The sequence below is a fragment of the Cryptomeria japonica genome, chromosome 4 (genome assembly GCF_030272615.1).
Source record: "Cryptomeria japonica chromosome 4, Sugi_1.0, whole genome shotgun sequence".
NCBI classification, from domain to species: domain Eukaryota; kingdom Viridiplantae; phylum Streptophyta; class Pinopsida; order Cupressales; family Cupressaceae; genus Cryptomeria; species Cryptomeria japonica.
Genome location: NC_081408.1, coordinates 464,085,758 through 464,098,576, shown reverse-complemented (window position 1 = coordinate 464,098,576; position 12,819 = coordinate 464,085,758). Strand labels below are relative to the sequence as shown.

Sequence of the window (12,819 nt, the reverse complement as noted above, 5' to 3'; positions counted from 1 at the left end):
TCGTACCTAAGGTTAATTCATAGGCCAGTTAGCAAAAGATGTTGTTTGTGTAACAATGGTCTCAAAGGAGAAGTGATAGCTTCAATCAACTATGCATCCACTTAGAAGGACCTGAACATTACGAGAAACAAAACCTTTGAATCAAGAAGATAATTACACTTCGTTACCAACAAGCTCATGGTATTTTTTATATAGGGGAGAGGAAGAGATAGAGAGAGATAGGGGTAAAAGGAGAGATGGAGTGGGGAAGAGTGAGAGGAGAAATGTAGTTGGATATGGAGAAGGAGAGGGATATGGAGAGAATGAGAGGGAGAGATAAAAAGAGAGAGTAACGAAGGATATACATATCGAAAAGATAAATTTATAAAGTGAAAGGAGGGATATAAGAGTAGAGAGATACAAAGAGATAACAAGATAGAGATAGAGGAAGAGATGAGAGAACAAATATCTAGAGAGATGGAGATAAAAATAGAGAGGTAGATGGATATAGAGATCTTGGAAGAGGAAGAGAGATAAATTGATAAAGCGAGGGAGACACATGTCTAAAGATAGAAGAGAGAGGAAGATAGAGGTCAAGATGAAGATAGGGCAAGAGAGGAAAAGGGAGATAAATAAATAGAGAGAGAGTTAGAGGGAGAGATGGAGAAGTAGATATGGAGAGGAAGACAGAGAGGTATATTGAGGAAGTGGGAGAGGGAGAGGGAGAGATAGAGTGATAGAGAGATAAGGAGATATAGAGAGAGGGAGAGAAAGAGATAGAGATGAAGATGTTGACAAATAGAGAGATAATTAGAGATGGAGACAAGGAGAGATATAGTGGAATATGGATAGAGGATGAGAGAAGAATGGAGAGTTAGAGATATATGTGAACAGAGAGAAATATAGATATATGGGAAGATAAATGGAGAGATAGAGAGATAGATAGGGGGATAGGGAGGGATAAAGGGAGGGAGAGATAGAAAGAGGGGAGATAGAGAGGGATGGATAGATAAGTAGAGGTGGATATGTAAAGGGAGGAGGTAGGTATAGACATAGGTAGAGAGAAAGAGAGAGAGAGAGAGAGAGAGAGAGAGAGAGAGAGAGAGAGAGAGAGAGAGAGAGAGAGAGAGAGAGAGAGAGAGAGAGAGAGAGAGAGAGGGAGTGATTTAATAATTTAATAATTTATAGAACATAAAGTATAAGATATTGACTATCCACTTCAAATAAAATCATCCCATCTTTAAAAAAACATTCCATTAATTTTTTTATTCTAATAATAAATATAATATTATATTCTACATAATTAAACAAAAATATGTTTAAATATATAATTTTATTATCTTATAGGAAAAAAAAAAATTGTTTAAATACATAATTTTATTATCTTATAGTAAAAATACATATAACAAAAAAAAAAGTTATACATCTAAAAAAAAATTCATCATTTTTTATTCTTAATAAATATAATAGTATATATAATTAAACATCAATATATTTAACTATATAATTTTATGATCTTATAGCAAAAACACAACAAAAATAAAAATATACATAATATAATATTTAATAATAAATGTAATTATAATTTCTACATTTATGAAATTTTATAATGATTTAATGTTTAAACATAATTTATAACATAATTATAATTAATATATTCATTATTTGAAATACACATTCAATAGTAATTTAATAAAAAAAAAAACCTAAAATAACATGCATAAAACATCAAATGAAAAAACGAAACGGATGACAATATAGTTTTGAATAAGACAAAATGAAAATTAAAAAAAGACATATCGAAGAAGTTACTTTGACAGACTCCACTGTAACGCATTATTGAAAAGTTACCAGCTCTCCACATATGACCATAAAAAGTAATGAATAGACAAAAGCTCTTGAATCATCTTGCATGTGTATGGATGCGAGAACAACCACCGATTTTCTTTGAGGTCGTTCCTTTCAAATAAAGAAAGGAACGCCTCGACATAATTATCCTCATCTTACTTAGATCCTACTATTAGATGGTCTAAATTTTTTTTGTGCCTCTGTCTTTTTTGTCTATAGTTATGATTCTTGCCATGCTCACATCCTTCACATTTTATTGATACTTGTAGTATTTGTATTTTTCCTTTAGAACCTGATTACATGTCCCTTTATGTTTATCTACTATATATTTTATTAGATTGTGTTCTTTGTCATGTTTATCTAATTATTTGTCTATGTTGAAGATAATTTTGTTACAAATCCCATGATGATTATCTCATACACTGAGAATAGATCCTTTTCAAGCAAGTGTTAGTTCTTTAGTTGTGTATCTATATGATCTAATTCTTACCTCGTTGACCACTTCACTAGTCATTGGAAAATCAACTCTTTAATTTGTGTATCTGTGTAATCTAATTCTCACCTCATTGACCACTTCACTAGTCATTGGAGAATCAACTCAAATTTGATATTTTGAAAAATCAAAAAATCTACCAAGATTTAGATTAGAACACATCATCCTATACCCATTTATGCTTGATTACTGTCCTTAATTGCTCTATACTATAATGTAAATTTATTAAACCTAATTGAAAGAAAAAAACTTTCATCGATTACTATTCTTTTTAAGACCCTTTCCTAGAATCAGAATGTCACTGATATCAATAAATCTATATTCACCAAGGAATTGGCCGTGGTAGAGGTCACCCCCGCGCAGAGGACGTGGACGAGCAAGGAAGGAGCACCTGTCAATTGAAGCTCCACAGGAAATTGCAAGTAGAGGCAGAGGTCGAGGTCATCCTAGGAAGCAACTGCAACAACCTGACATTCCCTCTTCAAGCTAGGCTTTCTGTGGATTCCTCATTTTGATTATTGGATACTAAATTATATATGTATATTTCTCTTAGGTTTAATTTTAAGCTCAAAACTCTGTTCTAGGCAGGTGGAAATCTGCCTCTATCATTAATAGTCTGTTTGCTTTCCTAGACTATAAAACCCTCTGATGGTTTAGAAAAACGGCTAAAACATAAGTTTAAAGTTTTTCAGGTTTTGGTGAAATCTTTGTGTTCTCAAATAGCGGGGATTTTTGAATGTCTGAGAAATTTGTGACAAACATATGTATTTAAAATTATTAATACAAATCTGACTCTGTCCTTAGAATGTGCTTGCAGCACCCATTTTGCATGGACAAAATAACTTTCATTAATTTATGTAAATTGAACTTGTTAACAGACCAAATGCATGCCAGGGGGGAGTGTGTTACTTGAACCATAGAGGTAATTTGACGAAAGTATTAATTTGTTCATAGCAAAGATTCCTCCCTGAGAGCAAAATGAAGATAAAATCCTTTCTTGGGCTTATCTAAGCATTAGCACATAGGCAAATTGCACACTAATGGAAGAGATTTATTTATTTGATGAAAAATCTCGTCTAAAGCCGAAATATAGAATTAAAACCCTGCGCGAAGAGGCAGAACGAGATGAAGTTTAACACTTTCTATATGCTGTAATCAGCGAGAATTCGGCCATCCTCGAACTGCTCCTCAGCGAAGATCTGCATTCCTCCTCTGATACGGAGAACCAGGTTAGGGTGGACTCTTTCTGGATGTTATAGTCGGCAAGGGTACGCCCATCTTCCAGCAGTTTGCCTGCAAAGATGAGGCGCTGCTGATCGGAAGTGATTCCCTCCTTGTCCTGAATCTTCGCCTTCACATTGTCGATGGTATCAGAGCTTTCCACCTCCAAAGTCTTCACCGCGAATATCTGCAAACTGTATTTCTTGCTTACTTCAACATAGAACCTGCAAATCAAAGCCTTTACAGATATGGATTAAGAGAAATAAGCGTCCTACTTTGAAAACTATTGAACCGTTTTTTATCAAAACCAAAAACAGATTGTGTTAGAGAAAACCCGAGAAGCCTATTTATATTGTGCCGCTTCCAGAAAGGCGCGATTCTAACTTCAGAACGCTTCTTCATTCTTGCGCTCCAGGCAAAGTTTTCTTTTATCGGACTTGTTGGCCTGCCTTCCCTTCCTATTCTCTCGTCTTCTCACCACTTGTGTTTTTCGTTTCTCAAGAAGTAGCGTATTTGAAGAATTCTCCATGCGAAGAGGCACCCAATCTACAAACCCTAGGGCAATGACAAAAATGAGATTTCTTCGACATCACAAAAATTCTCTTGTATGAAACGACAGACAGAGCGGCAGGATAAATAGGAGGCTAAGAAATGCAGAAAAGAAACAACGGAGTCCCCTTCAAAACAAATTTATTTATATTTTGTATAAATTTGGATTGGTATTTAATGTATTTTATTTAATAAATTTTTATTTATAGTTTTAGTAATTTTTAATATTTATATTTTTAACTGTAGTTTATTTATATTATTATTTTTTATATTTTAATATATTCTATTTATATTATATTTTTGTAAATATATATTTTTAATATGTTTTAATATATTTTTAATATTATATTATATTTATATTAATATTATATTTTTTTAATATATAATTACTAGATATAAGAGTAGACATAAATTCAATCATTATATTCCTAATAATTAGAAAAAAGTATCATCTGTTATTTATAAAATATCATATTTTTATTTAAAATATAAGTCAAACAGTTCTCAAGTATTTTATATAACAATTTTTTTCATCTTTATTTGGTTTGTTTATAGGTTAGTTTGTGAGAATTAGTGTATTATGCGTCTTTTAACTCTTTTGATAAAAATCAAACAACAAAGTTTCCAACCTCAAACCAAACAAGAATTTGAATAATTCTCACAAACTAACCTATAAACAAACCAAATAAAGATGAAAAAAATTGTTATATAAAATACTTGAGAACTGTTTGACTTATATTTTAAATAAAAATATGATATTTTATAAATAACAGATGATACTTTTTTCTAATTATTAGGAATATAATGATTGAATTTATGTCTACTCTTATATCTAGTAATTATATATTAAAAAAATATAATATTAATATAAATATAATATAATATTAAAAATATATTAAAACATATTAAAAATATATATTTACAAAAATATAATATAAATAGAATATATTAAAATATAAAAAATAATAATATAAATAAACTACAGTTAAAAATATAAATATTAAAAATTACTAAAACTATAAATAAAAATTTATTAAATAAAATACATTAAATATTAAATCAAATTTATACAAAATATAAATAAATTTGTTTTGAAGGGGACTCCGTTGGTCTGCCAGCATGTTGGTGGACCAGTGGGGTCCACTTCAAAACAAAATTTAAAACCTCACAAAAGCAGCAGTCGTGGGCACGGAAAAGGAAGAAGACCAGTTGTGCATTGCTGCAATCACCGTATATAGAGGGGCGCATGGAAATTAGGAAGGAAGTAGGGGCTATAGGGTTCCATAGCCAGTGCCTCATGCGCCTCAACCCCTGCACCTCTTGCACTGTGAATGTAGTGGACGACAGATTTGAAACGTCCCCCAAAGCTTAATGAAATAAAATTTGGAGTAAATGTCCTCTTCTCTGGAGTAGGTACATCATTCTTTTAAGGTAAAGCAAACGAATGAATGAAGAAGAGTTTTAATGACGTCAAGCGCAAGTAAATATTCTAAGGTGTCTTCTATTTGAAATGGACAAGTTCACTTCTAAGTCTGATTAGAGCCGTCCATTTTTATCGGTAGCTTTTACCTCTAAATTCGAAACAGTATAGATTATGTTCAACTTTTTTAAGAATTCGTCGAAGTAGGTGAATCGTATAAAGCAACGACACTAAATAATTCAATAAAACACTTTGCTTATCGTGAATGGACTATCTTCTTTTAATTATGTCTTCCACCAACTTGACATACAATATTTCAATATCTTAATGCTATTAAATCTTTGCATAAACGCACACTTTTCAAAACAAAAAACTTTAATACATTAGTGGTTGAAAATACTTCACTTTTATTATTGTTATAAAAAAAAGGTTAGTATTTCAGTACTAAAAAAGTTGCGTGTACAAACTAGAGACTACAACTTGTCGAATTTCAAATAGGTCTTTTTGCAACAAGAGGACAATAGAAACAGAATGGCATTTCATTATGAAGTGTACAATGTATGAAGACATTCGTAGTCAGTTTGGTCATGAATTAAAAGTGGATAGTTTGAATGAGCTTTTTGAAGAGTCAAGACTTCACAAAACAACAAACCTCTTAATCAAGATTCACAAGAGAAGATCTAGCATGGAAAAAAGTCTGAAACTGGGTTAATTTGAGCTTGTGGGTCCCTTTTGCCGTTGGGTCTCGTGGACGTCATTAAAACTCATTCATTCATTCATTCTTTGGTGTCCTTTTCAAACCCGTGCAACTGTTACAACATGCATTTAACAATAAAATATTGTCCTATCTTTGGCAGATTAAAGGAGCAGGTTGTAGGATGTATGATTGTCTTGTACAATAAATGACTATCTATTGATGCCCATAGTTTTAAATTTAAAACTAGCACTTGCATCTAAATGAGGTGCAATGGTTACGTCGATAGTTAGGTATACTTTGGGTAGAGAAAGTCGTGAGAATTGAATATTGTTTTTGGTAGGAGTAAGTGTTTGGAATACACGTTAGCTGATCTTCAAAGGTGAAGAAAATTGCTTATGAACAAAAAAATATGGGTTTAGATTGGCATGTCGTGCAAAAATGTTCTCGTAATACAAAAAAATTACAATATATGAAGACGATTAACTTACAAGGTCAATTACATGTGTTGCTAGTTTTTTAGACATCTTCTATACAATCATCATAATTTGGAAAAGGATTAAAAAAATTGTATTATTTTCTTCAAGGATATGACAAAATATATAAATTGCCTTTATTAGTGTAGCGAAACCCCTATAACTAATGTCCATGTGCAGAATATATTAGTACTCTTCTAATGAAAAACATAGCAAAAGTTGGATATGTTAATGAGCAACAATAAGAACTCAAATCAATTATTAGAAAGATCTCAAAATTCAGAACCTAAACTACTTTGTACATATATTTGATAATCTTATTTTCCCAAAAACTAAGTGGATATATAAATTGAATGAACTTTTCTTAGGTTGATTGTATGACAAAAATCATTAATAATGACTCTAGTATAAAAATCTCAATTCCTTTGAAAATTGGTATCCTCTTGTAAGAAACTCATATGTACAAGAAGACAACTATTTGTAAGGTCATTATCAAGATATAAATATTAAATATTGTTTTTTGAATAATTAATTAATTTTAAAATCAGTTACTACGTTTATTACTTTACCTTAAATTATTATAAAAGAATCATTCCTTTATTTTTATTATTTATATCAATAATTAAAAATCATACATCTAAAATTATAAAAGTCGTACATTCACTTATAAACAAAAGGCACAATTCTTTCAGGTGTTTGACTTGTCATAATTGAAAATGTATGTCCTTGAAAATGAGGTATAAAGACTTTCATTAGCTGAGTTGTTGGACATCAATTAGATCTCTATACTTGCTAATCAAGCTTGGAATTTGACGGTCTATATGGCCTTTTTTTTTTCTTTTAGACCATGTATGACAACTTATAAAATTATTGGACTATATCATTGACTTGCTATTTTTTCTTAAAATTGTACATATGACACTTCAAATTATTAATAAACCATAAAAAATCATAATAGGTAATATATATTATATACTATTTTAGTATAATAGAATTGATATATTATTTTAGAATATTTATTATAAAAAACATAAATTTATTTAGAATATTTTGAAATGGTAGGATTAGAATATATATATTAAATGTCTGGTAAACTTTTTAACGTGACTGGCGATGCTAGCATGACACGCCCTCTAGCTCCACATGAAACACTTTTGACCCGGAGCTATGAACCGGTGAGGCCACAATTGGGGGACCTCATCCCCAAACTTCACTTGTTCAGACTCGCGAGCACAACGACCCAACGGAGACACAAGGCATGTGAGCACAATGGCTCAGCAAGGGTTTGAACCTTGGTGGCTGCTTCACCAACGAAGTGTTTTAACCGCGACACTACATGTCTGGAGACAAGGATTAGAATATAATTGTTTCTAATTTTATACAATTTTTTTTATAAATTTTTAGCATTTTTTGTGAATTTCTTTTAATTAGATTGTCTTAAATATCAATCTAGAAACTTGTCATAATCAAAACGATAGGATATTTCTTTCTAATTTTTAAAATATTTTAATTATGAACAAGATTTTTGGCCCGTGTGAATTTAGAAACCTACTTAATAAATTTAAGATTTTTTAATATACTAATTTATCATTGTTTTCTAATTTTTTTCATTTTTTTTAATCTATATCATTTGTGATATCTACACCTATTTCTTTGTTTTTAAATCTACAACTTTGAATTGATATTTGCCAAAACTTTTCAACCCTACCAATCACTCCTTCAATTTCCAATGTCGATCCTTGTCTTTTCCCTCTAATTTTCATATGCACCTTTAAATTTGTATTCCTTCTGCATTTTAATTCAAATCTGCACATCTCCTTTGTTATCATAAATTAAAATATCTTATATTATCATAAATAAATAAAAATTTAACACTTAATATTTTTCCTAAAAGCTAAAATGAAAGGCACTACAATGACCAAACCCTCATGAAAAAATCATATGACTGACAGAGGTGGTCATCAAATTCTAGGCTTGATGCTAATACTCACATTGCTCCAAAGCAACTTCATCGCTACGGTAAAATAATTTACCTTCTAATTTTGTGGTTGGTGGTGCAATTTGAACCAAACTTTCTAGAATCAATTTCGAAAAACTTTAATTTTGTTGTTTAGGCTAAAAAACACAAACCTTTGATTCCAAAGGACCAACACTACCACGAGTTCCATTGGAAGCTAGCATTAGCATTCGTGTTAGAATACCCTACTACATGCAGCCAAAAGAATTTAGAAACAGAATCTCATATACATCTTAGCAAAAGAATTGGCAAAGATTTTTATTTGTAAGCTATGTTGCTCACTTTTTCATTATAGCCGCCAGAGTTGTTTCGTTCCATCAAAACGTGTTATCCATCAATTAACATTTCAAAACAGGCAAGGGAAAACTCAGGAACTACTTCAATCAAATGTCCACCATTGTTATGCTAAGTGGTTTCTAGCAATGCCATTTCAAGAAAAGTTCTCATTGTTGGCTCATCCATTTCGTTCCTTTGCAAACTTCACAAACAATTTTTCTTCAGATTATCAGGCAATTTTGGAACAAAACCCGGAATCATTAAAACATGTTTTTCAATTCAAAGACAATATCAGTGCATTTGAAAACCAAATATTTGGGGATATCATTGCTACACATGCTTCCTTAGCAGAGGAGTGCACCAATATCACAACACTTAACCAATTAAATGCCCTCATTCATGTCAGTGGGCTTGGACAAAATCTCTCTTTAAGCACCAAATTGGTGCACACGTGTTCTAAGCATGGTAGTATGGATAATGGTCGCCAAGGGTTTGACAAAATGCAGAAACGAGATGCTTTCCTCTGGAATTCAATCCATAGAGAGTATGCATCGAATGGGTCATATGAAAAATTCTTGTCATTGTATTCTCAAATGCAACATGCAGGCATATGGGCAGATACATATACTTAAGTCTTTGTGCTTAAGGCATTTGCGGGGTTATCATCTTTGAAAGTGGTAAGGAAAACTCACTGTCAGATAATTAGAAGTGGATTTGGATCCCACATTTTTGTGAAAATGAATCTTCCTGTCAAAAAAACTCCTACTTGGAATGCAAATGCAACATTAGGTACAAATAAATTTGCAGGTAACAAAAGAAATACCCAAAATATGATTTCAGAGCAATACCAATAAGGAATAAAGGTCAAATTCATGTACTTCAAGTACCATAGCCACAAGTGTTATTTGTGAGATCAAATAAAATAAATTATTATTATGAGGAGATTAGGTTTGGAACCATTTCCGTTTCCAAAGGTTATTCGGTGGATAGTTTCTTTGTCAGTTTCTAGAATCTATATCATAAGCCTCTTTGATAATTGTGAGGTAGTTGTTTTTTATGTACATTTCCATGATTAATAAAATGTTGTTGATCCTTTTCCTATGGTTTTTATCCCCAGTTGGGGTTTTCCACGTAAATTTGTGTTGTCCATTTTATATTGTTATTTTATTTATTTTGAGCAGTGTTCTAGGTATTCGACTACACAAAATATTTAGTTTAGGTATTTATTAGTTGTCTGGCTACCATTAATTTATAACAACTCGTATCAGAGCCTGCTAAGCCTTTGTTGCAGATTTGGTGTGTATAAGTTTTATTTGCAGGTGATTCAATGGAATCCATGATAAGTATTGAAAAACCTACAAGTGCTAACTTTAACATATGGAGGTCAAAAATGGAAGATATACTCACCCTCAAAGATCTACAATTGTTGATTTAGGGAAAATCAAAGAAGCCACAAAATATGAGTGATGAAGATTGGGACAAGTTAGGTCGAAATACAATTGCTACTATTCGGAAATCTTTGGTAGACATGATATACTTCCATGTTTCACAAGAAAAGACAACTGCATCATTATGGAAAAAGCTTCATGAATTATATGAACGAGATACAATAGTTAACAAATTATTTTTGATGAAAAGATTATTTAATCTCAAAATGAGGGAAGGAAGTTCAGTGGCTAAACATTTAAATGCGTTGCACACAGTGTTGAATCAATTGACATCATTGAAGATTGTTTTTGATGATGATATTCGAACTCTTCTACTATTAAGTTCTATGCCTGATAGTTGGCAAAACTTAGTTGTCGCCATAAGTAATGCAACACCAGAAGGTAAATTATCTTTTGAAGATGTTTCTAACAGTTTATTGAATGAAGAAATGCGCAGGAAATCTATGGGAGAAGAAATGCCAAATATGGAGGCATTAACCCTGAGTGATCATGGAAGGAAGCCATATAGAAATACTCCAAGAGATCGGTTTCTAGAGGCAGGTCAAAGTCTAGGCATGGAAGAATTACCTGCTATCATTGTGGAAAACTTTGTCATATCAAAAAGCATTGTTGGAAATTAAAGGAGGAACAAAAGGAGCAAAAGGTACCCAACAATAATGAGGAAACTATTGTTGTCCTATCAGAAGGAGAGGTATTAATTACCGTACCTTATGAGGATGTATGTCTTTCTACTTCTAACTATGATCGTGATTTGATTTTAGATTCTGGAGCCTCCTATCATGTTACACCAAGAAAAGAAAATTTTATTTCTTATAGATCTGGTTATATGGGTAAAGTTCGCTTGGGTGATAAGAGTCTATGTTATTGAAGGAATAGGAGACATTCTAATAAAAACAACATATGCTTGTAGTCTATTGCTTACACAGGTTAGGCATGTACCAGTACTTGGAATGAATTTAATTTCATCTGGAAAGTTAGATGATGAAGGCTACCATACAATGTTTGGAAAAGGATTATGGAAAATTATAAAAGGTTCACTGGTTGTTGCAAAAGGGCAGAAAATAGGCTCTCTCTACAGATTGAAATCAAAGCTGCAAAGATTAGACACTGTTGCTATTGCAAAGGAGGAGTCTAGAGTAGATTTATGACACAAAAGACTTGGCCACATGACTGAAAGAGGCTTGAAAATTCTTGTCGAACAAAAGCTTTTACCTGGCATAAAAAATACAGAATAAATTTTGTGAACATTGTGTTATGGGTAGATAGAAAAGGGTATCATTCATAAGAGATAGTCTTAAAAGAGATACAAAAATATTAGATATGATACATTCTGATGTATGTGGCCCAATTAATGTAAAATCATTAGGAGGAGCAATTTATTTTGTAACTTTTATTGATGATGCATCAAAGAAGGTGTGGGCTTATCCCATGAAGAGCAAAGATTAGGTTTTTTCAGAAATTTCATGTGGCTATTGAACGAGAAACTAATAAATTGCTGATATGCATTAGAACAGATAATGGTGGGGAATATTGTTCTAAGTTGTTTGAAGAGTATTGCAGTAAGCATGGGATAGAGCGCATTAAAACAATTCCATGCACCCCACAACAAAATGGAACAGCTGAAAGAATGAATCGAACAATAATGGAAAAAGTAAGGAGTATGCTTTTAAATTTTGTTTTGCCAAAATATTTCTGGGCAAAGGCTCTTAATACAACTTGTTGTACTTAATAAATCGTTCTCCCGTGACTTCATTAAATGGTGGTATTCCCGAAAAGGTATGGATTGGTAAAGATTTGTGCTATACGAAGCATATGCGCATATTCCTAATGAACAAAGGTCCAAGTTGGATGAAAAGTCACTTAAATGTATGTTCTTAGGATATGTTGATAATGAGTTAGGTTACCAATTGTGGGATCCTTTAACAAGGAGGATTATTAGAAGTAGGGATGTTATTTTTAATGAAGAAAAAAAATTAAGACTATTGAAAATGGCGTGGAGAAGCAATTTATTGAAATTGCAAAAGTGCAGGAAAAACAACATGAAAACCAGCCACCATTAGAAGAAGATAATGAACATCCCTTGCAACAAAATGAAAATCAGGGACACCAACAAGAAGATAATGAACAACCCTTGCAACAAAATGAAAATCAAGGACCCCAACAAGAAGTACAAGAACAGCTTCGTAGATCGAGTAGGACACATAGGCCTTCACAAAGGTATTGTCCATCAAAATGTGTGTTATTTATTGATGAAGGTGAACCTAATTGTTTTTAGAAGGTAGCTGAAGGTCAAAATTGTGTAAATTGGAAATAGGCTATGCAAGAAGAGATAAAATCTCTACATGAAAATAACACATGGGACTTGGTTTAAAGACCAAAAGGAAGAAAAGTTCTAAAG

At 31.9% G+C, this 12,819-nt stretch overlaps 1 pseudogene; it reads right to left on the bottom strand.

Annotated features, from left to right (window-relative positions):
* Positions 1–3,123: 3,123 nt before the first annotated feature.
* The window catches only part of LOC131077347 (polyubiquitin-like), a 48,908-nt pseudogene continuing 39,212 nt past the window's right edge, over positions 3,124–12,819 (bottom strand).